General features: G+C 46.6%; 1 protein-coding gene and 1 long non-coding RNA gene across 2 annotated transcripts in view; both read right to left on the minus strand.

Annotated features, from left to right (window-relative positions):
- Positions 1 to 25,183, minus strand: part of LOC123172333 (putative UDP-rhamnose:rhamnosyltransferase 1) — a 39,242-nt gene that overhangs the window by 7,180 nt on the left and 6,879 nt on the right. The window lies entirely within an intron of this gene.
- On the minus strand, positions 348 to 23,040 carry LOC123172343 (uncharacterized). The gene is made up of 7 exons (XR_006485538.1): positions 22,539 to 23,040; positions 22,371 to 22,439; positions 22,239 to 22,289; positions 1,786 to 1,845; positions 1,378 to 1,554; positions 1,123 to 1,203; positions 348 to 427 (listed from the first exon to the last, which is right to left on the minus strand). It is a non-coding gene; the product is annotated as an uncharacterized lncRNA (long non-coding RNA).

Raw genomic sequence — 25,183 nt, forward strand, 5'->3', positions numbered from 1 at the left:
ATGCGGTTATGCCTCTAAGTCGTGCCTCGACACGTGGGAGATATAGCCGCATCGTGGGCGTAACATACATCCATCGCTTCTCATACATCTCATATATCCATCGCATCTCGTATAGCCATCGCATCTCATACAGCCATCCCATGGACATTTTACTCCTAATGCGAGTGCTTTCACAGAGATGCTTTCACAGAGAAAGCCAATGCACGTGACTGCACTTTAGTGACCTGATACAGTTAAAGAGTAGATGCAATTGAGATGGCTTTCAGAAGTAGGAGAACTGATTTCTAACTTGTAACAGTATATAACCAGGAGATCCAGATACCTATTCTCTCTGATCACCACTTCAAGACATCCAAAATCTTGTGCTTCTGCCATACCTAATTAAATCAATTAGAAATCTTGTGTAACCAACCAGCTTCTGCCATACCTAATTAAATCAATTATAAATCTTCTTTTAGGACTGCCATATTGTTTTCTGTTCTTTGAAGACATTGACATATAAAATGAAAGTTGAGGAACAGCAAATGATAATTCTATAACTGAAGGTTCTAATTTCTAATAGTTCACAGTTCCATATTACCAATAACACTTGGAGTCCCAGCCTGATTATTCACCAAAAGAAGTCAAATAAGTTTCTCCTATGTTGTACACATGAGAGTTGTATATCAATCAGTTATCCATAAATCATTAACTAAGGAGCACCCTTGACTCTCCGCCATCCAGCGCATATGATCAAAGTCATCCCAGTTGTCTCTTCCACAACTCAAAAGAATTACAAAGATTTTCATACAAAGTTTTCAACCTTATCAAATTCTGAACCAGCAACAGATTGACACTTACCTACTATTTTTTATATTATGAAAACACGAAGATAGTCTTGCCCACACACATTTGGGATTTAATCAGTGGATGCAATCAATGTATAAGTATTCTATTTCTTGGATCAGGCCCAGTCTACATTAATATGAATAAATGCAGCTCTAATCTTTTTCCTTCTAAATAATAATTTGATGAAAGAGTGTGGCTACAGTTTACTTATTTTAGGGATAGTGGTTATAGTATACAGAGACGCAGCAAAAAGGCGGTGCCGACAGCCCAACAAACAGAGAGGGAGATACTCACCTATCATGGGTATAAGCTCCAGATCAGCCACATTAGGGAGCTTCAGATCAGCACATGCAACTCTCACTTCATATAACAATACTACACAGTAAACAAGCAAAAACGAGGTCAATTACTTCATGAACTGAAAGCTCTAAAGGTAATATGTAATTTTCCCTAAATTCTCAAGCAGGCATTTTTGCCTAAAGCCAAACTGGTGAAGATTTTTATACTTCAGTAAATTAGAGATATGTTAAAGTATCTTACAAGAATTACCTATGGTTGACACCTGCAACTGCTCATCGGATGCCAGCAGCGGGTAAAAACATTTAACTTCTTTTGGCTTCTTTGCTTGCTTTGGTGTATCATTGTTGCTCCGAGTGTGTCAGAAGCCAAAAACTGATGAAATGGCTTCCTGGAGTATGGTGAAAACTCACGGTGTATGTTGCCGCTCTATTATAAAGATGATGGCATTAGCTACATGAAACTTTTAACTCCAGCATTAGAACAGGATAAACAACTCTAAAATGAATAAGTTCATACGCTGTATAATTAGTCAATAAAAGGATCAAATCCATACATCTTTTAAATAGTAAGTTCATAGTAATACAAATCTGCAATGACAATATCATGAAAAGGAGCATTACAACAGCTATTGAGTGTATTAAATTAAGGCATGCTTACACAATCAGCGAACATGCGCTCATTCTTGCTTGTCTTGAAGAGCGTCAAATGAAACTCCTCCTGCATAATGCCAACAAAGCAGAACCATGATCAACATTAAATGATTCACAACCTGAATACCATCAGTAGACTACAATGATTATATGAAAATCAAGGTCCTCAACTAGAATCACTGCAACACTGTCAGCTCCAAGATCCACATCAAGACCTTTCTTGTGCTGCTGATTGCAGTGACAGTTAGATAACACTTTTGAATCAAGGTCCTCCACTATAACCCGAGAAATAGACATGGTCAGGGTCAGGGTCAGTTAGATAGCACTTTTGAATCAATATAGACATGGTCAGGGTCTAGAAGCTTTGCTATTTCGATTGCGTAAGCCTTGTCACCCAGGGTGTAGATATAAATCTTAAACATAGTTCTTGCTTCTTCCAAAAATCTACGGACGAAGGGTCTCAACTTATGTTTGGAGCATCAGTGGTTTACCTCAAGTATATACCAGTTTTACAAGAAATCCAGAATCAGTAGATAAAGACATGCTTAGACATTGTGATGTAGGAAAACACCACGACCACACACAAAAAGGATTTTATTGCTACCTGTTGTGGTACTAAGACTGACAGTAGAATGGGGGGTAGGTATGAAGAGGCAAGATCCTAGCTATGGAGAAGTTGTACACACAAGTTTTACGAGTTCAGACCCTTCGCGGAGGAAGTAATAGCCCTACGTCTCGGTGCCCAGAGGCGGTCGGCTGGATTAGGCGTGTGTGTGTGTTACAGGGGGTGCGAACCCTTGTGCCAGAGGAGGGGGGTGGCTTATATAATGAACGCCAGGACCCCAACCGTCCCCCTGTTGCCAAGGGTTCAATGTACATAAAGATGAGGCGTTACTGGTAACGCCAACCTTAAATGCCTTAATGGCCTTAAAGATTACAGAGTGAACGCTTGTCCGTTGCCGTTCCAGATGACTCCTGGTCTTCAATAGGTCGAGTGGATTCTTGTATGGTCGAGTGGTCGATTGGTCGAGCGACTTCAGGAAGGAGGGGTCTCCGAGTAGCTGATCGGTCGAGTGGATTGCACTCGACACCTTTGTTGGGTCCTCCCTGTTGTCTCTTGAGCTTCTTTGCTTCTAGGATAGTGACCTTAGTTAGGGCGCATAGGTCAGGCCTATGACCCTACCCCAGGTCTATATCATCATCATTAGCCCCCGAATGGATTGAGGTCCGAGTGAAAAGAAGGTTGAAGTTGATCTCGCTTCGACTCTTGTGTTTCACAACTATTTATGTTTGAACGGAGGCCCATGTTGGAACTTCGGCTTCGTTTCAGTCACCTTGATCGATTCAGAAGTTGCCGATTGGATTTATAACGTCATCCGTCGAGTGTTGTTTTCGACGTGAAATCTTTGGCGCGATTGGTTACGGCGTATCCCGGATTTCACGGGATTCGAAATTTCGGGGAAGTGCGCGAGGCGGAGCGCGCCATGGTAAGCGGGATGGATAGACAGGAGTGCCTCGATCTCCGCGCCACCTTTTTCGCCACGTACCCCGCATGCAACTGTTGCGGGATTTGACAGGATCATCCGGGCCCACGCGTCAGCCACTCGGAAGTGGGTCTTTAAAGGTGACGGGGCCGAGGCGCCTGCACTGTGCGCGCCCATTCCTCTTCATTCTCCTCTGTTTCTCCACCGCATCCGGCTCCTCCGCTCTCGACGCCGCCGCTCCGTCACCATGGGGAAGGAAAAGACGGCGGCGCTGGAACGCGTGAAGAAGGCGACGGGGGCGGCGAAAGGCAAGAAGACGAATCGGGGGTCGTCGTCGCGGTCGGGGCTGTCGTCGGGTTGGATCTAGGGCGATTGGATCCGATCCTCGCTTCGGCAGGAAGATTTGGATGAGCTGGCTGAGTCCGGGCTGATCGTCCATGGAGCTGCGCAGTTGCCAGAAGGGGAGACGGAGCCGCAGACGCGACCGGGTGTGTGTGTTCTGCTCGCCACCCATGTCGACCGCGGTTTCTCGCTTCCTCTGCACCCTTTTTTCGGGGTTTCTTGAATTTCTTCGGGGCCCAACTCCATCATTTTTCTCCCAACACCATCACATATCTTGCCGCGTTCGTGTCCATGTGCGAGAATTTTTTGGGGTGTCGACCGCACTGGGGTCTTTTCAAGCACATTTTCACTATCCGCTCCCAGTCGGTGAAGAAAGCAAATTCGAGTGATGAGAAAACACACGTTATTCAGATGTGTGGGGGTCTGGGTATCCAGAAGAGGAAGAGGAGTTCTTTCCCTTCAATGGCCCTTCCTGAGTCGGTCAGAGGTTGGCAGTCGACCTGGTTCTATTGCCAGGATATCGTGACTCCATGCCAGTCGACTGGACTTCCCTCTTTTTCCTTCGATCGTGTTCAGACCCCTTCCTCGCTGAAAGTGACCGCCGCGGAGAAGGTGGAGACAGCCATGCTGGTCGAGAGGGTGGTCCAGTTGATCAACCAAGGCGTCACCGGCATGGATTTGTTGGAGGTATTCCTTAGTCGGCACATCCAGCCGCTCCAGGCTCGTGACCACTCTATGTGGATGTATTCTGGAGCCGGCGACACCGCTCGGGTTCATCCAGAGGAGGTGCTGGCCAAAACAGTGGCCCAATGGCTGAGGAGTATTATAGGAAACAAAGACAACCCCAGGGGCGCCAGGAGAGTCGATCCCTTCAGCGACAGTAATCAGCTAGACAAGGTTCGGCCTCTACAACCGATTGCATTTGGGTACATTTTCCGACCATTCTTGAATCCGACTGACTTCCACTCGACTTCTTGTCTTGTAGGTTTATACCGAGATGTACTCGATGACCAATGATGAACAAGCTCTAGAGCAGGGTCATGAGGGCGAGGACAGCGCGGAGGAGAGTGGTGATTGGGAGTCGCTGGACGACGATGACGAAGAGGAGAGCGACAACTCGGACGACGAGGAGGTAGTCGACTCACTGCCTTGTGCGGAACGTCGATCCAAGCAGCACCATGATCCAGCGAGCAAGCGCGGCAAGACTGTGGCCTCGAGCGCTCAAACGCAAAAGCGTGCTCGGTCTTCAACTCCGGAGCTGACAGAGAAAATCGCCAAGCAGCTTAAGATCAACCCCTCAAAGGCTCGGAAGACCTTGCCTAAGATTAAGATGGATGTTCCTGTTGCCTCTGGGTAAATGTTCTTTCCGTGTTTTCTTGCACCGACTGATTCTTCTATTCTGACCGAATGGATTGTAAACTTTTCCAGCCCAGCCTCTGCGGTGACTGATATGGACATTGACAAGATCCCAAACGACGAGGAAACCGATGACGCGGCTGCCTCCAAAGCTAGTAAGTCCGCTCGACTCGAATTTATTCTGTCGATTGGATTATTCGTTAGTTGAATCTCTGATGTTTCCTGTTTGTTGCAGCTCCACGAGACGTTGTCGTGCTTCCGGATGATGAAGAAGAAGTGCCTCTAAGGGAAAGGAGGAGGAGGGACAAGGAACCAAGCTGGAAAGCGCCTGTGGTTCAGGTTCCTCAGTCGACACTGATGCCTGGGACGGCGGTCGAGCGATCCACAGATCCGACTCGGACCAACGTCACTTTCGCTAACCCGCTGTCGACTGATCACCCGTCAGGGTCGGCTGCTCAGACCTCTGCTGCTCCAGTACAACTCCATGCATCAGACCCAGTGGCTGCTTCGACTACCATGCCATCATCGCTTTTTACTGCGTACCAAACTCCAGACGACCCGTGGAGTGCTGCCAAGGAAGCTCTTCTTCAGCTGAATCTTGTGATGGGGCAGTTGAAAGTGGTGCACGAGGCCAGTCAGGTGGCCTACAACGCCAGCGCTGCTCTGCAAACCAATGTCCAGGTTAGTTGATTTCCGACTGATCTTATTTCTCATCTGATCACCCACTGGGTTGTGTCTGTCTTAAAGTTGTATAGGTCTTCCACTTGAGTCGAATTGGATTGAGTTGAGTGTTTTAAATGACTCGTGCTGGGCAGACCATGCCGAGTGTTAAACCGAACCAGTGGGGGCACGTTAAGTGCACTCACTGGGTGTAGTCCTTGAGATCGCAGTCGACTATTGGCAGTCGGCCGGGGTCTGAGAATCTACCCCCCCTTTTTTTACGACTCGTGCTGGGCAGACCATGCCGAGTGTTGAATCAAACCAGTGGGGGCACGCTAAGTGCACCCACTGGGTGTAGTCCCCGAGACTACCGTTGAATGTTTGATTTGGCGGTAGTCTTAGAGCAACTTTTACTGTGATTGTCTTTTGTTTCTGTCAACTGATATATCTTATACGCTGACTGCAGAAATCTTGTGATCTTGGGGCTCAACTTTTTGAACTGAACAATTAGCAAATCAGCCTCAATCTTGATCTGGAACTGGCCAAGAAGAACCTCCAGACCGCTCGTGATGAAGCAGCTATCATGGGAGGTAACCAATCGTCAACTGTCCATCTTACGACTCGCACTTTTCCGTGTGTTTTTTAGTCACTTTGAACCGAGTGGCTTCGCTCGAACAGATGTGCATAGTGAAAACCGTCAACTTCAAGCTCGTCTGAAGAATGTTGTTTCTTTAGAGAAAATGAAGCAGACTCTGGAGAAGAAGGATCGGGATCTTGCTGCTGCCCAGAAGGAGGCGCGAGAGAAAACGGCGCTTGCTGATAAGAAGCTGGCTTCAGTCAACAAGTTAGAAGAAGAGAACTCTAAACTGAAGACCGCTGTCTCTGATGCCAATCGGGAGGTCGAGCAACTGAAGAAAGACAAGGACAGGCTGACTGATGAGATTGGAAACATCAAGGTCAAGAAGGGCGAGCTAGAATCTTATCTGAGCTAGCTTGCTGCAAAACTGGTCTTAAAGCTTGAAGGTATTGTTGTTCGACTGACTTGTTGCTGTCGATTGATAGGTCTTACCATATTGTCGACTCACTATTTACTCGACTGTGCAGAAATTTGCCAGGACTTTGAAGCAGAAACTGGGCGGGTCGAGACAGGTCTCGATCCCATAAATTGTCCAGTCAAAGACAACGTCGCAATGAATGTGCTGCGGTTGGATCTCGCATGGACAACGCAGTTGCTTAATTTGCCCGTCTGAAGGCGGCGATGACTCGGGTTGATGCTGAACTCTGGCCTCAGGCGGAGCTGTCTCAAGACCTCGAGTCTCTGATGGCTCGACTGAATCAAATACCTGACCGAGTGCAAGAATGGAAGAAATCATCTGCTCGCTGCGGCGCTGATGTCGCCCTGTCATTGGTTCGAGTGCACTGCAAGGATGTCAAAGAAGACAAGCTGGCGGAGCTCAAGGTTGCTAACACCAAAAAGCACACTTTCCAGTCCTTCATGGATACTTTCCTTGACGCCGCCACTCGCATCGCAGACAGCATAGACCTTGACAGGTTCTGCGAGCCAGCCAGTCCTTCAACTGACGAGTGATCAAAAACCATTATGCTTCACCTTTATTTGCCTCGGAATGCCGAGTGATCGTGTAATCGTTAAACTCCTTCGGGCTTGATGCCCGAGTACTTTAATCCGTGGTCTGGAACCTTAGGATTTATCTGAACTTGGTTTATCTCTGAATATGCTTGTGTTTGCCTTTGAGTGGAACTTGTTCTTCACTCGGAATAGTCTTTGAACTTGTGCTTCAGCTCTGAGGGGAAGGTAACAGTCGACCTGCACTTCGTCGTCCTTGCGGATCAGGATGGAGCGCACGTTGTACTTGTGGCACAGTTCTGAGGAGAAGGTCGCAGTCGACCTGCACCTCGTCGTCCTTGCGGATCAGGATGGAGCGCACGTTGTACTCGTGGCGCAGTTCTAAGGAGAAGGTTGCAGTCGACCTGCACCTCGTCGTCCTTGCGGATCAGGATGGAGCGCACGTTGTACTCATGGCGCAGTTCTGAGGAGAAGGTCGCAGTCGACCTGCACCTCGTCGTCCTTGCGGATCAGGATGGAGCGCACGTTGTACTTGTGGCGCAGTTCTGAGGAGAAGGTCGCAGTCGACCTGCACCTCGTCGTCCTTGCGGATCAGGATGGAGCGCACATTGTACTTGTGGCACAGTTCTGAGGAGAAGGTCATAGTCGACCTGCACCTCATCGTCCTTGTGGATCGGGATGTGTTTCAAACTTAGGTGAGTACTGGACCGCAGCTAAGCCCCCGAGTGAGAGGGTTGCTCACCACTCGGTAGGATTTTTTAAACTTAGGCGAGTACTGGACTGCAGCTAAGCCCCCGAGTGAGAGGGTTGCTCACCACTCGGTAGGATTTTTTAAACTTAGGCGAGTACTGGACTGCAGCTAAGCCCCCAAGTGAGAGGGTTGCTCCCCACTCGGTAGGATTTTTCAAACTTAGGCGAGTACTGGACTGCAGCTAAGCCCCCGAGTGAGAGGGTTGCTCCCCACTCGGTAGGATTTTTTAAACTTAGGCGAGTACTGGACTGCAGCTAAGCCCCCAAGTGAGAGGGTTGCTCCCCACTCGGTAGGATTTTTTAAACTTAGGCAAGTACTGGACCGCAGCTAAGCCCCCGGGTGAGAGGGTTGCTCACCACTCGGTAGGATTTTTTAAACTTAGGCGAGTACTGGACTGCAGCTAAGCTCCCGAGTGAGAGGGTTGGTCCCCACTCGGTAGGATTTTTTTAACCTTAGGCGAGTACTGGACTGCAGCTAAGCCCCCGAGTGAGAGGGTTGCTCCCCACTCGGTAGGATTTTTTTAAACTTAGGCGAGTACTGGACTGCAGCTAAGCCCCCGAGTGAGAGGGTTGCTCCCCACTCGGTAGGATTTTTTAAACTTGGGCGAGTACTGGACTGCAGCTAAGCCCCCGAGTGAGAGGGTTGCTCACCACTCGGTAGGATTTTTTAAACTTAGGCGAGTACTGGACTGCAGCTAAGCCCCCGAGTGAGAGGGTTGCTCACCACTCGGTAGGATTTTTCAAACTTAGGCGAAACGGATTCGCAACTAAGCCTCCGAGTGAGAGACTTGCTCTTTACTCGGCAGGATTTTTCTTTTTTGAAACTTAGGCGAAGCGGATTCGCATCTAAGACACCCACTGGGGGATTTAGAACAGATAAAAAAGGAATAACAATCATTTAGGAGACTGTAAAACTGTGTCTTTGATAATCAAACTAGAAGGTATTTCTTATTACATCTCAACAGTCTGAATGCTTAAGTGTAAAACGGGCGGAGCAGCTCCGCATTCTCTGCGCCGGTCCTTAAAGAGGATGAGCTATGCCGCTCAGCGCCGCCATCTTTCTTGTGCTCGACATTGTAAAGGTGGTATGCTCCGTTGTGGAGTACTCTGGTGACGATGAAGGGGCCTTCCCAAGCAGGAGCAAGCTTGTGTGGTTTCTGTTGATCCACTCGAAGAACCAAGTCTCCCTCTTGAAATGCTCGACCCCTCATGTTTCTGGCGTGGAATCGACGCAGGTCTTGCTGATAAATGGTCGACCAGATCCGGGCCATCTCTCTCTCCTCTTCTAAGAGATCAACTGCGTCTTGCCGAGCCTGTTCTGCTTCATCTTCTGAGAAAAGCTCGACTCGGGGCGCACTGTGAAGCAAGTCACTCGGAAGTACAGCCTCAGCTCCATAGACCAAGAAGAATGGAGTTTGGCCAGTCGACCGATTAGGAGTTGTCCTCAATCCCCAAAGCACTGATTGAAGTTCATCGACCCAGGCGCCTGTTGCATGCTTGAGATCACGCATCAATCGGGGTTTCAGTCCTTTGAGAATCAATCCATTTGCTCTTTCAGCTTGTCCATTCAACTGGGGATGGGCAACTGAAGCATAATTGACTCGAGTGCCTTGGGAAGCGCAGAGGGCTCTGAACTCATCAGAATCGAAGTTCGACCCATTATCTGTGATGATGCTATGCGGAACACCATATATGAATGTTAACTCTCTGATGAAGCTGAATGCAGTACTGGCTTCAAGATTTTTGATAGGCATGGCTTCAATCCATTTGGTGAACTTGTCGACTGCCACGAGTACATGAGTGAAGCCACTCCTACCAGTCCTCAAAGGTCCAACCATATCTAACCCCCAAACAGCAAAGGGCCAGACAAGCGGAATGGTCTTCAGGGCTGATGCAGGCTTGTGAGACATGTTGGAGAAAAACTAGCAACCTTCACATTTGTCGACTATTTCCTTCGCCATTTCATTTGCTCGTGGCCAATAAAATCCTGCTCGGTATGCTTTGGCCACAATGGTCCGAGAGGACTCATGGTGACCACAGGTCCCCGAGTGGATGCCGTTGAGGATCACTCGACCTTCTTCTGGCGTTATGCATTTCTGGCTGACTCCAGTTACACTTTCTCTGAACAGCTGTCCTCTTATCACAGTAAAGGCTTTGGATCGATGGACGATCTGTCGAGCCTCTTCTTCATCCTCTGGGAGTTCCTTCCTAAGAATGTATGTGATGTACGGCACTGTCCAGTCGGGAGTGATGGCCAAAACCTCCATGATCAAGTCGACCACGGCTGGGACTTCGACTTCAGTCGGATCAGTGGCACTCTTAGGTTGTGGGGGCTCTTCCGTGAAAGGATCTTCCTGAACTGAAGGTGTATGAATATGTTCCCAAAACACATTACTGGGAATGGTCTCTCTCTTGAACCTATCTTTGCCAAATCATCAGCCGCTTGATTTTTCAGTCGGGGTATATGATGGAGCTCTAACCCCTCAAACTTCTTTTCTAACTTTCTCACCGCATTGCAATAGCCAGTCATAGCTGGGCTCTTGACGTCCCATTCCTTCATTACTTGATTAACCACCAAATCTGAGTCACCGTAGACCATTAGGCGACGGACGCCGAGTGAAATGGCCATACGCAACCCGTACAGAAGTGTCGTATTCAGCCACATTGTTGGAGGAATTGAAATGAATGTTAAGAACGTAGTTGAGCCTGTCTCCTCGGGGGGATACCAGTACCACCCCAGCACCCGAACCGTTCAGCAGCTTGGATCCATCAAAGAACATGGTCCAATGCTTTGAGTGAATCTGAGTCGGTAGTTGCTTCTCAACCCACTCGGCGAGGAAATCTGCTATTGCTTGGGACTTGATCGCTTTCTTTGCCTCAAACTTGATATCCAAGGGAAGAAGTTCAATCGCCCACTTTGCCACTCGACTAGTTGCATCTCTGTCGTTCAGAATTTCTGACAATGGCGCGTCGCTGAAGACTGTAATGGAGTGATCAGAGAAATAATGTGCAACCTTCTTCGTGGTCATATAAATTCCATAGACAAGCTTCTGATAATGTGGATATCTTTGCTTGGATGGAGTCACCAACTGTCGTGGTACTAAGACTGACAGTAGAATGGGGGGTAGGTATGAAGAGGCAAGATCCTAGCTATGGAGAAGTTGTACACACAAGCCCTACGTCTCGGTGCCCAGAGGCGGTCGACTGGATTATGCGTGTGTGTGTGTTACAGGGGGTGCGAACCCTTGTGCCAGAGGAGGGGGTGGCTTATATAGTGAATGCCAGGACCCCAGCCGTCCCCCTGTTGCCAAGGGTTCAATGTACATAAAGATTAGCCGTATCTGGCTTACATGACCCGGGGCGAGTTGCCTGAGGATGAAACTTTGGCCAGGCAAATAACCCGGCGGTCTAAGTCAATGATCGTTATCGATGGCGAGTTGCATCATCGCAGTGTCACAGGGGCGTTTCAGCATTGTGTCTCCCCTGAGGAAGGTCAAGAAATCTTGCGTGAGATCCATGAAGGGGATTGTGGCCATCACGCCGGCTCAAAGTCTCTTGTGGCCAAGGCTTTTCGTCATGGTTTCTATTGGTTGACGGCTCATGCTGATGCAGAGGACTTAGTCAGTAAGTGTGATGGTTGCCAAAGGTTCTCACGACGGGCTCACGTATCGGCTCAAGAGCTGAGGATGATCCCAATTACATGGCCCTTTGCGGTCTGGGGGCTTGATATGGTTGGGCCTTTTAAAAGTTCCAAGGATAAGAAGACCCACCTCTTGGTGGCAGTTGACAAATTCACAAAGTGGGTGGAAGCTGAGCCAGTTAGCAAGTGCGATGCAGCCACGGCGGTTCAATTTATGAAAAAGGTGATTTTCCGTTTTGGCTTTCCGCACAGCATTATAACTGATAATGGCACCAATCTCTCCAAAGGCGCCATGGAAGAGTTTCGTCAACGAGAGCATATCCGACTTGATGTTTCCTCAGTGGCTCATCCTCAATCCAATGGTCAAGCTGAGAGAGCTAATCAGGAGATTCTGAAGGGCATCAAGCCCCGGCTTTTGGTCCCTTTGCAACGGACGCCAGGTTGTTGGGTGGAGGAGTTGCCCTCCGTGTTATGGAGCATCAACACTACTCCTAACAGATCTACAGGCTTCACGCCTTTCTTCATGGTTTATGGGGCAGAGGCCGTCCTCCCCAGTGACATCCGTCATGACTCACCTCGAGTGGCGGCTTATGTGGAGGCAGACAATGAACAGGCGCGCCAAGATGCTCTTGACTTGTTCGATGAACAGCGTGATGTGGCTGCAGCTCGCTTCGCGATTTACCAACAAGACCTGCGCCATTATCATAGTCGCCATGTTAAAACCCGGGTCTTCCAGGAAGGTGATCTCGTGCTCCGGCTCATCCAGGATCAAACAGATGCACACAAGCTCTCCCCGCCTTGGGAAGGACCCTTTGTGGTCAGCAAGAACTTGCGCAACGGGTCATATTACCTCATTGACATTCGGGAACATAAAGATTCACGTAAGTCGGAGGAAGAGACCCGTCGGCCATGGAACATAGCTCAGCTTCGGCCTTACTACACTTGAGTCACCAGCTCTCGTGATGTACATATTTCTCTCAGCTGTGTATATATTATGATAAGCAATAAAGCAGGACCTCTGTCCTTTTTTCTCCTCCAAATATGCACGTGTTGTTTTCATTACAAGATTACATGATGACTTGAAGGAGGATCCGGCTTATGATCGTATTCGAATCTAGCCATAAGCAACAAGGTCACTTGGGGGCTTCCTGTTCAAACATGGGTCGTATTCGAACCAAAGAGAGCATAGCTGTCGATACCCATTTGATTGGCAAAGTGCCGAGCTCATTGGGGAGTTTTCCTTGATCATATTTGAATCATGGTTTCACCCCTTTGGGAACCGACATGGATCGTATTCGAATCAGCGTCGTTAAACAATTCTTAAAATCACTTGGGGGCTTCCTGTTCAAACATGGGTCGTATTCGAACCAAAGAGAACATAGCTGTCGATACCCTCTTGATTGGCATCGCCACACCCACTGGGGGCTATATGATCGTATTCGAATCTTAGCATAACCCCTTTGGGCCGGGTCTCTGGTCGTATTCGAACCGGAAGCTCCTAAGTTCTTTTGTTTCATTATAGAGTTCTTCTGATCATTTCAAAGTGTGTACGGCCGGGTCTCACTTGGCCGGCGAAACTTTGATTTCCAGTGTTAGTCGGACACAATGGGTGTTATTACGACAGGTAAACCGGAATTGAGGTACCAACCTTATTACCCGGGTTATCTAAACCGGAAGTATGCTTGCAGGCCGCTAAGTATGTTCTTACGGCTGTATTAAGGATATGATTGAAGATCAGTCCTTTTGGATTCATATTCCAGGTTATGTATCTAAAACTTATGATTCTCAGGGCGGTAAGCCGCCTCGATACTTGGGAATTGCCCTTCTGTGCAGGATAGTTAACAGCAACTATTTTGAGATTAAGGAAAACAAAGGATTGATCATGACCCGGAGAAACATCAAAGAGACAACTTCAAAAGACTTCAGCATTCAATAGGTGCACGATGGCACGGCAGAGATAAATTGTTGCACCTACTCTATTACAAAACTCATCAAGTCTAAAAGGGTGGAGCATTGTTTGGTAAACCGCCAGCCGAGTTACGACGCTTGCTGAGTTGAAGTCTCCGGCTCGTTCCTGTCTTCTCCTCCGGCTGATCCCAAGACCTGGAAAGTTGATGACTTCCAGTCGATGCCGCTGAGAGCTTCGAATTGGGCTTCCTCGTCAATTAACCCGGCCGGGTCAATCTCCGGGGCGAAAGTGTGCTGACGAGCCGGCGGGATCAAGTTGAGGGCTTCATAGCGAGGGGTTGGAATCCTCTGATTCTCCGCATTGTAACCCGGCTGGTACTTGGTCAGATCTGTGTCGTTCCCGATAAGGGTGGCCACCGGGCGTACGGCCTTCACGCAAGCTGCGAAGTCCTTCTGATCGAAAGCTGAGCCGTCTTCCTTCAGGCTTGGATAGCCAAGGGCGATGTCCGCCGGGTCTAACTCCGGCAGGAATGCCTTGGCCCGGCTCAGCGCGGCGATCGCTCCGGCTCTTGCAGAGGCCCGTCGCAGCTCTTGGATCCGTTGAGGCAGTACAGCGAGCCGGCGAAGGACTTCTGCCAGGTGAGTCGGCACCTCGTTGGATAGGGCCACCACAGCTAAGGCACGCTGTGACCCGGTGTAGAGCTGCTCCACCAGGGTATACACGGCCTTCAGCTTGGTTACCACGCTCTGGTTGAGGTTGGCACTTCTGGGACCTGTTTAACAGAGTCAGATAAGCCGCCGACAAGGATGAAATTATAAGATATAAACATTCTAAACTTGATGAAAGCCGGCACGACGACTTACCGAAGATTGTAGCCACCATCTGGGACACTTGGCGCTTTAGGCCGGAGAGCTCGGCGGTCTTCTCGGAGAGAGCCTTCTCCGCCTGTTCAGCCCGGTTCACCAATGCGGCCTTTTCTTCGGCCCACGCCTTCCGCTCAGCGTCGAACTCCGTCTTCAGCTTTTCTTGCGCGGCGATGCTGGACATGAACTTGGCATTTGCCTTCCGGGTCTCCATCTCTTGCATCTTCAGCCGGCTCTTGACATCAGCAAGGTCAGCCTCAAGCTTCTTGCCAGCGGCCTGTATAAATTTCCGGGTTATGGCATGAACAGTTACTATATAAGTCCCAAGCGTTTTCCAAGCAAAGACACTTGGCACTTGGGGGCTAATGCATATTGAACGTATCTATCTACAAACTGCCGGCTCAATTGAGTAAGCCGGAACCTAAGTCTACAACATATTCAATCATAAGTCGTCGACTTGGGGGCTAGCATGGTAAAGGTAACTATGCAGTGAGTAAGAGGACAGCAGAATGATACCTCAGATTTCTGCTGGATCTGGTTCACCATGGCAACCTCTGCGTCCCGGCTCTTGTGCACTTGGCTGATGTAGCCAGAGACGAGCTCTCCAATGCTCAGGTTGGTGTAGTCGGAGAGGTCCAGGTTCACCCGGTGGGGCTGCAGCAACTCCCCCTTAGCGGAGCACTTGGCCAGCACGGTAGGTCTCCCCGGCTCAAAGAACTCCGTCCGGGTGATTACCACGTCCGGGTCGTCTGCTGGTGGAGCCGAGCTGGAGGCCTCCGGGTTAACAGAAGCTTCTGTAGTTGCCTTGGTAGTTGGGGCAGCGGCCTCAGGTGCCTTGTCGGTTGGAATGGTGGCTTCGGGGGCGGAGGCAGCTGGCGGTTCTTGAGCCGTCACCTCCGGTTCAGGTAAATCCGGCACTCCGGCTGACTTGGTCTTCTTCGCTCTCTTGGTGAGCTTTGCCTGGGCACTGAAAGGACAGAAACGTTAAGCACAAAAAGGGTAAGTACAGACAAGTATAATATGAGATGGTTGTCATTACCCGGGCGCGGTCTTGAAAGCCGGAAGACTCGACTGCATAGAGTCGCCCGAAGAGGGGGAGGTCTCCTGATAATTTGAGTCAGAAGAATTGAGTGGCTGACGGATAACACCCGCCAACGGATGAAAAGGGTACAAGTGGGAAATAACCTCAGTTCGGCGCTTCCTTGATGTGTCAGGTAACCCGGAGGAGAGGTCGGTGTCCTTGTTGGTCCGGGTGTGACGCCGGCTCTCATGAACCTGTCGCTTCAAAATAAATTGAGGATCTTGATAAGCTAAAGGATGTGAAAAGCTTACTTTCCGGGTTACCCTTCGGACTTTCAGCTTTGGCAAGGGCTCCGAGTCGGAGGAAAGTGACATTACCTCTTCAACCACCGGGTTACTTGCGCCGGTGTCATCCTGTCAATGAGCAAGTATTGATAAGGCGGACAGCAACAAACAGTGAATACAGCAAGGATTTCAAAGCTCAGGGGTTACCTCTGACTCGGAGCTGTCGCTTAATTGCATCAGCTCTGAAGCAGTAGGCCTGCTTCCTTTCTTGCGAGGGGCGGCTTTCTTGGCGGCTTTCTTCACCTTTCTGGCCTTCTTGGCCGCCTCATGGTCATATTTGACCCGCCAGAACTTGTCGTCCGCCTGAAAATACAATGATGATTTCTTCAAACGATTCAGATGAAAGTTATATACAGAAGAAGATAGGATGATCAGATTGGCGGCTTACCGCCAGGGCTGGGTTGGTCTTGCAGAAGGGGGCTAACCCGGTCCTTCCGCAGTCTGCTAGGCTCTCGTTTAAAAGAGCCTTGGTCATCTCCTCTGCAACGTCTTCAGGAAGATCATTACGGCTGTGTCTCTGAGGGTCGTCCTTTCGGCCCGTGTACTCACACATTAAGCCGGGGCGGCGGCTCAATGGGATCACCCGCCATGAGATCCAGACCCGGACCAAATCGATTCCGTTCAGACCATTGCCCAGGAGAGCCTTGATCTTGTTGATAGTGGGGAGCAGAGGCTGGCGCTCCGCCGGAGTCAGTTTGTCCGACAGTGGGTGTGTTGACTCCAGACGCGATGGGCGAAAGCCGGGCAGCGGACTTTCATCAGCCGGTGATGTGTCTTGGCAATAGAACCAAGTCATGTTCCAATCCTTGGGGTGGCTGGGTGGCTCTGCGTAAGGGAAAAGGCAGTCCCTACGCCGCTGGATGGAGATGCCACCTAACTCCAGACTTGGCCCATTGGCGCACTCATTCTGACGGTTCAAATAAAAAAGCTCTCTGAAGAGCAGCAGACTAGGTTCTTCTCCAAGGTAAACCTCGCAGAAGACTTGGAAGTTGCAGATGTTGGACACTGAGTTGGGTCCTATGTCCTGAGGCCGCAGATCGAAGAAGTTCAGAACGTCTCTGAAAAACTTTGAACCGGGCGGTGCGAAGCCCCGGCTCATATGATCTGCAAAAATCACTACCTCCCCGTCCTTTGGCTGTGGTCTCTCTTCTGACGGGTCAGGGGCACGGTAGGACATTACGTCCTTCTTGGGCAGATATCCGGACTTCACAAAATCTGCTAGGGTCTCATTGGTGACATTGGACCTCATCCAGTTGCAAGTAATGGGAGCTTTTTTGGGAGGCATGGTGAAAGTCGGCAGTCTATGATAAAAGGAAAAACGTCCGGGTTAATTATGAGCCGGAAGAAATCTACGGTTCAAGGTCAAGGTGGCGGTTTATGAAGGGGACTAATGGTATACATTTAAGTGCATCGGTCTATTTAAGCCGCCGAGGGATTGAGAGTAATTTGATTGTCTACAGGCTTTATCACAGCTAAGCCGGAAATTTTATGGCGCATAGTTTTCTTTAAGCCGGAAAGTTTTATGGCGCGAGGTTTCTTTAAACCGGAACTGTAAACCGCCGAGATTCAAGGATTGCAATTTTTACTAAGTGTGGTAAAACAGGTTTCACACATCGCAGTAAAAATTTTGGATCAAAATAGTCGGGCAAAAGAAAAGTTTCTAGACCTAGAAACAGACGCTGGAGAAGTTCTTGGGCTCGAACAAGGTTCTTATGCAGTAAAAAGAGAGCTACTTGCATGTAAAATGGGTCCTCAACGTCTACCGCAGTAAGCCTATACAGAGCTAAGATCAAAAAGGGGCAGCACAATTCAAATCTACTGAGGCCCGTGATGAACTACGAAGAACACGGACGAACTACTCGAGCCCTAGTACGGATCTTCCCTATGGAGTAGCGGAGACTCACCGGAGCTGGAGAGGAGCGGAGGTTGCCGCCGTTTGTCTGGTCCGAGTCAGGGTGATGCAGCGGCCAAGGTTGACGAAGACCGGGGGCGCGACGGCGGCGGCAGTAGCAGGGCTCGGGCAGGGGAGCAGTGGCACGAGGAAGAAGATGGAGAGAGAAGTGGCTGAGAGCCCGTCGGGCCGGCCTATTTATAAGGCAAGTTCATAAGTGGGCGCGAGAATCAAGGAGACCACGGCGTGGTTATCTCCCCACGAAACGCCTCGATTTTCGGGATGACAGTAAAGAAAAAGATCCGTTGCGGATCTGGCGGAGTAAAAAACGGGCTTAATGGAAGATGACGTCACGGCGGATTATCCGGAGTCCAGAGGATGACGTCACGCCGGGTTATGGCCTTCACACAATTGTAAGCCGGAGGTTTTCTGTCGAAGGAATGGAAGATTGACATGAGCCGGCTCAAATCAATCTGGGGCCTAATGTTGAGGATATAGACCTTAGAGTCACCCGCCAGGAGGGGCCGGGTTACTCTAATAGTCATTACCAGAAGCCCGGCGCCAAGCTTGAAGACGGTGGGCCAGAGATGGGCTTAAGACCCGGATATGGCTTAAGGCCCGTAGTTACAATCATTATCATGGTAGAACTTGTAGTGCAAGGCAAGAATAGCTGAGAGTCCGAGCCGGACACTCTTATGAGCCGGCCGGGACTCTGAGAGCTGCTGGGCGTCAGCCTCCCTATATAAAGGGAGGACCCGGCAGCGGTTTAGGGACAAGAACAATCTCATCGAGAGCCGGGCATAGCAGTTTAGCTCCCTGGTGATCGTAACCCTAATCAATACCACCTCAACTGGACGTAGGCTTTTACCTTCACCGTAAGGGGCCGAACCAGTATAAACCCTCGTGTTCCTTGTCCCGCATTAACCCCTTCAAGCTTCCTAGCTGCGATGGCTCCACGACTAAGTCCTAGCTCGAGGACATCTGCCGTGATAATTCCACGACACCAACCTTAAATGCCTTAATGGCCTTAAAGATTACAGAGTGAACGCTCGTCCGTTGCCGTTCCAGATGACTCCTGGTCTTCAATAGGTCAAGTGGATTCTTGTATGGTCGAGTGGTCGATTGGTCGAGCGACTTCAGGAAGGAGGGGTCTCCGAGTAGCTGACCGGTCGAGTGGATTGCACTCGACACCTTTGTTGGGTCCTCCCTGTTGTCTCTTGAGCTTCTTTGCTTCTAGGATAGTGACCTTGGATAGAGCGCATAGGTCAGGCCTATGACCCTACCCCAGGTCTATATCGTCATCACTACCCCCCCACACCCGCTATTTATAATATTCTTGCCATCACACAATGGTCATTTCAAAAGTGAACTGCCATTCCATAGGTGCGTATGGGGAATTCAAAAAGCAAGGCGGGCGAACATCAACCAGAAGAGGACGTAACTTCAGGTATGATGCACTCTACCAGATATACGTACAGTTGCGAGACCTGCATTTCTGACAGTGACAAACTATATGCATAATGTGTTGCAGGCCTTATGAGCGGGAGAAATGATGAAGAATACAATGCAAGCATCATACCCGTAGCTGAAAATGTTGACAATAGTTACACGACGAAACCAGGTATAATACTGTGTGGAGATTGGTTATAAATGTTGCCTCACGTCCATTTCTGACAGTGACAAGCTATATGCATTATGTTATGCAGTCCTTACGGGCGGGATAAATGTTGGAGACTACAATGCAAGCATCATACCCGTAGATGCAAATGTTGACGATAGTTACACGACGGAAGCAGGTATAAGACTGTGTGAAGATTGCTGATAATGTTGCATGCATGCTTTGTCGCCAGTGTGTCATTGCTCTTGTATTCATCCTGATTACAACTCTACAGATGGAAAAAGATTGCTACGGCTTGGAGGCCATCGTGATGCTTCCTTGTCGGCTCACGGTGAGCTAACACTGGATTATGGCACACATGTAGCGCAAGATTCATATGGTACTGACTCATCCTCAATTCATGTGACATAGTTAATAATTATGGGTGTTCACCTTCATGTACAACATACCGTGTATTTTGTTGATTGGTAAGTTGTAGGGCGGGAACCTTTAAACGACAGGATGCCGTCGTCTTCTGAGAATAATAAGGATGGTACGACTAAGCTACGAGATGATACTCAAGGTATTCCCAGGCATGCTTATCCAGCTTCCAAATCGACGTTTTCGGTAGCGGATCAGTGAGGTTTAGTCCATTTTCCGAGATGAGCTTAATGGGCTTTCTGGTTTTACTTTTAACGTAATGCAGATGACACAACTTCCGAGCAGCATGCAACATGAGCTGTATTTAATGAACGCAAAAAATACGCTGACGAAACAAGGGAGCAGTTCAACGCACAGAGGCCTGCAGCTTATCGGAAGAAAAAAGAGGAGGATATGGTCAGGTTACAAGAGGAGAATCAGCCATCCCTTTCAAAGACTGGTAAGTAGTTTAGCGTGAGTTTGCTGACTACTCTTGGGTTTATATAAATTATTATTTGAAAACATATAGTATGCAAATTTTTCGTTATAGTAACCTGACTATATATTACTCCTTAATGTGCAGAGTTCTGGTTTCGTAGATGTTGTATCAACATGATCTAAGTGGTTTGTAAACATAACCTGAATATATCTGGCCTCACTAAACATAACCTGAATATACATAAAATGAACAGAGAAACCTATTGCACATACTTTTTTTATTCACTAACTCTCATACATGTTGTACATATGGTAGACCATAGGGATCTTATCAACGCTCGGAGGACCACCGTGGATACCCTTACGGTAAACTCACGGAAGAATCAATCTGCGTCCTTAGGGTTATAATATGCATTTAATTAATTATATTTGATTAATTACTTTACACTTCATTTTTTATTGCCCCGTAGCAACCCAAAGGCATTTGCCTATATAATGAATAAGTTGTTTGGTTATCATGGCCCTACATTGTTAAATAACTATTATTGATAAGTGTTCATTGTCTCCTACACTTTTTTACCTATGGTACATGTGGCCATGTTAATTTTGTACAGAAAAAATAGCTACCAGATTATCACATAGGAGTTAGGATGTTCTTAATTAAATAATTTTTTTCGTTGATCTTTATTATACAAAAGAGTTAGACTATATGTGATGTTTTTTGGTAAAGATTGGTCTGCATTTTTTGGGCAGCACAATTTGGATTAGAAGCGAACGACCGTATCAGATTGAAATCAGCCTACGGATGCTCCAGGAAACAATTTTGCTTTTTGGATAAATTCATCCCGAATGCTTCAATCTTGCAATTCGTATGCTTGCGAGTGCTGAAGTAGAGAGCACTACAGGTACAAGAATGCTTGGAAACAAACATTTTTTCGACTTGCAGTTTCATTCTCAGGCACGGGCCCTCAGACACTCTTGGATGGATCAAGAAACACGCACCGCAGTGCTGATTGACAATGTCGCTGTCCGGCCGTTTCCTAAATATGATGCGTTCAACTCTAACATTGTAAGAGACTCATTCTTATCATTTATTTTGCTTATGATATTAGCTACTAACATGTGTCTATTTACCGTAGTATCTACTACCATTTGTTTTGGTGGATTCTTCATACGGACTACTTGTACTCGACATGGAAAGTAGGAGGGTTCTCCCAATTGATCCATGTATCGACGCCTATGGTGGACCATACAACTTTCATAGCACTGAAACGAGGAAGGAAATCACAATGTTGAAGCAAGTGTTCAACAATGTGTTGCAGATGAGGATCCCTGGTTGGAATACCAATCTCATGGACTGGTCACCGTACGGCATATCTTCTACCGGCAGGCGGTAATATACTAAATTGATCACATACATTATAAGCACACCGTTATAGTTTTAATATAGTTACTTTTTTGTAACAACAAAGACTCCGCTTTCCTTGTCCTACAGGAGATGGCCCACCAGAATGGTACTACTCATTCTGGTAGGATGACCACTCACGTAAGTACACAATAACGAGGTTTGTCGTGCAATTTATTTTTATAGCAAATTATTAAATTATTTTTTTCCATCTTTTATAGGATTCAATACAGCTCAGAAAGAACCTGATGGTCCGGATGTTGACAATCAAAAACAATGAAGCAGCTGGAAACATACCAGCTGAAATCAGAGCGGCCTTGAGGGTTTTAAACGACTGACTATGGTCAGATGCATATTCATATGTCGCAAATAAATGGCTACTACAGCTTTGTTAGGGATCGAATTGAGAATTATCTATTTGGCAATACGAATAACTATATAATGCATTGGATTATATATATATATATATATATATATATATATATATATATATATATGTTTAAATACTTTTTGGCGTTTTGGATATATTAAACGTTGGTTTTGCGACGCATCCTATAATTCCTCGTATCGTATAACTCCATCCAAGATATGTGAACTAGAACTCGAAATATCACGTCAATGAGAACAGTAAAGTCATGAACTATATATTTGGCAATAAGAACTATATATAACTATCACGTCAATGCCTACTTATCAACATCAGCGCTAAAAGAAAAGCAGTTGTCGTAAATCATAGGCTGATGGAAAGTATGTACCTCATGTTCAAGTCTTACTGAAATCCAACGATCATTTCCTGCATGCTTTGCCTGCAAATTAAAGTGGAACTTGACCCTATTAGAATGATGTAATGGACTCAGTTATCAAAATTTAGTTGAGCAAACTCTTACATGAGAAGGCTTCAAGGCTCCCCCTGATTGTACATTCACCAAGGTTTAGTTGATCAAGAAACACATTTACTTTGAAAACAGACATATGTAATACTATACATTAGGCCCAAGGAAATCCCATGTTACCAGGAGCACGACGAGTACAAGAAAGAAGAAAATATGTCATACCAGTCGAACGGGGTGTATTCTAAAAGCTTCATGTCGAATGTCTTGTGAACTCATACAAATAACTACCAGATCATATGTGTGTCTACAAGCTTAACTTCATAATAAAAGCTGCCAAATCAACACATCAAAAGATTACTACAATGAGTTAATATAAAGTCAACCAAACAAGTGACATAAAAGGCCAAAGCATTATTTTTCAGTGAGAAAAGAAGTGAACAAAAAAATTCATTATTATTTCACCGTTACCAATTTAATAGTTGATATGTTTGTGTGCACGCCGTGAATTTTCTATTGCGGTAGCTAATCTTGGCATGCAAATCCATGATAAGTTCATTATTTAATTAATACAAAAATTTAATTATTTAGAAAGTTTTAATTCTTGACATCTTTTCTAATTTATTAACATGTGTGCATTTGATCTCAAAAGGAAATAGATCTGCAACATACAGCAATATATGGTAGGACTGGAATAGCCATGATCTCCTACCTATATATGTTAACCTCTGCCATCCCTCCTCCCCCTCCTTGCTCTCCCTTCACCCATCACATATAGCATAGGATCAAATTAGCCAGACCTGGAGGAAATTTTTTCGAGGAGTACCTTGTGTAAGCTAGGAGCATCAAGAAGGCGACTTTTCCTCCAGGTGTGAACATTTCTGGATCTGTCTCTTCTCTAAAAGTATAATAGTTATTAGATCATGATCATGTTTTCTTCAGGTATACTACAATTGATTGTAGATTTAATCAAGCAGTCCTATTAGGTGGGCTGCAACTGAAGACAAATATATTCATCATATATTTTAGGCTGCATAGCCAAGCAAACTATTTTCATAGCCAAGCAAACTTCCACCACAACATGATGAACCTCTGTCAGCATATTTGCACCTGATGGACCCCCCATCCAACTTCCACCACATAAACCCAAACTTGTAGAACATAAGAGATTGGCTGCAATTGTTTACTTAAGCAAATATGTAAAGTTTAACGTAGCCCAACTTTGCTCCTTTGTTTAGCAATAACAAAAATATTTGCTGCTCTTGTTCTTTAAATACACATGTACCCCATGATCATACTGAATGCTAAATTATTCAGAATGACTGTATTACAAGCTAAAAATCTCAACTACTCAAGAGTTATATAAACTGTCCATTTAAAGAGGACATGGTGAACTTTTAGATGGAATTAAAAAGGACATTTACTTCTAAAAAAATTGTTTTTAGTAAACTAGGAACAATGGCAGTGAACCAAGCAAGTTCCATACATCATATTACCATAACTGAAAAATTGGGTGCAAGCAATGTCTACTAAAAGAAATTAGATTTTGTAATATTACTAGCCCTTCAAATACGTTGACTGATTTTGCCTAAATTTTGTCTTTGCAAATTGCCTATTTTTCTTGTATGTGACAAATCTGGTGCCTGCATCATGTGTGTTTAAACATGCGCGGCCACTATATTTTCCTGCACTCCTATTGCACAATGCCTGTGTCACTCCGAGGCTGTGAAACTATACTCCACTGGAGTGTTTTACTTTTCAAAAAAATAATGATTGGCCCCAAAGCAGGCACAGACACTGTTGCCAAAACAAAATGTGTGGTATAGTTTCATCTTAGTATCATATATTTTGTGTCTGTTTGGTCCTTTTATCCTTGTTATGTAGCTGGAGCTAAACTCCAATTAGGTGAACGTATGTCTACAATTTAAAAAATGGAAGTAGTAGTAGCAATTTGTATAGGGAAATCAAAGAGCCACCACGACACCAAAGTATATTCATAAGAATTTTGATTAAAAAAAGATTCTTATAATTAAAAAAAGAGACTGATATTCAACAGCCAAATACATTTGAACTTATAAATTTGCTTAACGCCATTGGTTTTTTTAAACAATGCGATTATACCATAATTGAGCTTAGCAATAGTAATATTTCATTTGAGAAAATCATCAAGCAATATAGGTTTTAGATCTCATTTAATTAAATTCAAAGTGTTTGTTATAAATTATTTGGAAAACCATAATCTCTATGGCTCTTATTACTAAACAGACTGGCCTGGTACGGTTTTATATATGAAATTGGGGTTGGCTATTTGGATCCTAGCCAACCAAGACGACGATGCATTTTGCTTCACGCGTCCAAGAAAATTTAACAAATCAAACAGTCTGTTTGTCTTACACAGTTTGTGCAAATATCATCAAGCTTAACATATATAAGACCACTCACAATATCACAAACCCCCACACATATATAATCCCAGGCTTGCATATCCGGTGCAGTGATTATTCGATATAAACTTGCGAGTACATGAACCTACTACTACTAAGCTACTATACTAATCAAGTCAAATTTTCTTCGAGTTGCTACCGTGTAGTCGTGTAGAGGATGTACCTAGCTGGGCAAAGTCGCTGGAGTCTGCTCTGTCTCAGGCTACACCACCGTGGTCGTGTCTTGGCCATCGGGGATACGTCTTCGCCCTGGCCCTGCCTGTGAGGCCGGGTCACGGCGCCTCGATACATCAACGAGGAGGAGATCAGGTCATGGAAGCAAAAAAGGAAGAATTTTCTTCAAGTTGCTACCGTGTAGTCGTGTAGAGGATGTACCTAGCTGGGCAAAGTCGCTGGAGTCTGCTCTGTCACCGATGGGCTGCAGCA

This window comes from Triticum aestivum, chromosome 1D, assembly GCF_018294505.1.
Source record: "Triticum aestivum cultivar Chinese Spring chromosome 1D, IWGSC CS RefSeq v2.1, whole genome shotgun sequence".
In the NCBI taxonomy this organism is placed as follows: domain Eukaryota; kingdom Viridiplantae; phylum Streptophyta; class Magnoliopsida; order Poales; family Poaceae; genus Triticum; species Triticum aestivum.